Below are 322 nucleotides of genomic sequence, written 5' to 3' on the forward strand. Positions count from 1 at the left end.
AAGAGAAGGGGACACAGAGGATGAGATGGTTGGATGGCATCACCGACTCAATGGACATGAGTTTGAGCAAACTCCGGGAGTTGGTGATGGACAGGGAAGCCTGGCTGCTGTAGTCCATGGGGTCACAAAGAGTCGGACCACACTGAGCGACTGAACAACAACATTAGATGTGGGAATGACTATTACTGCCTCTTGAATTTTCACAGAACGTGCGCGCTGAGCTGTTTTCAGGGTTAACTGCTCACTGGCGGGTAGAGATGTGCACCCTTTGAGTCACAGGTCGGGGCTGAGTTTCAGGAGGAGGGGCAGGGCCGGAATCCAG

Source organism: Bison bison, unplaced genomic scaffold (assembly GCF_000754665.1).
Source record: "Bison bison bison isolate TAMUID 2011002044 unplaced genomic scaffold, Bison_UMD1.0 scf7180017864530, whole genome shotgun sequence".
NCBI lineage: Eukaryota > Metazoa > Chordata > Mammalia > Artiodactyla > Bovidae > Bison > Bison bison.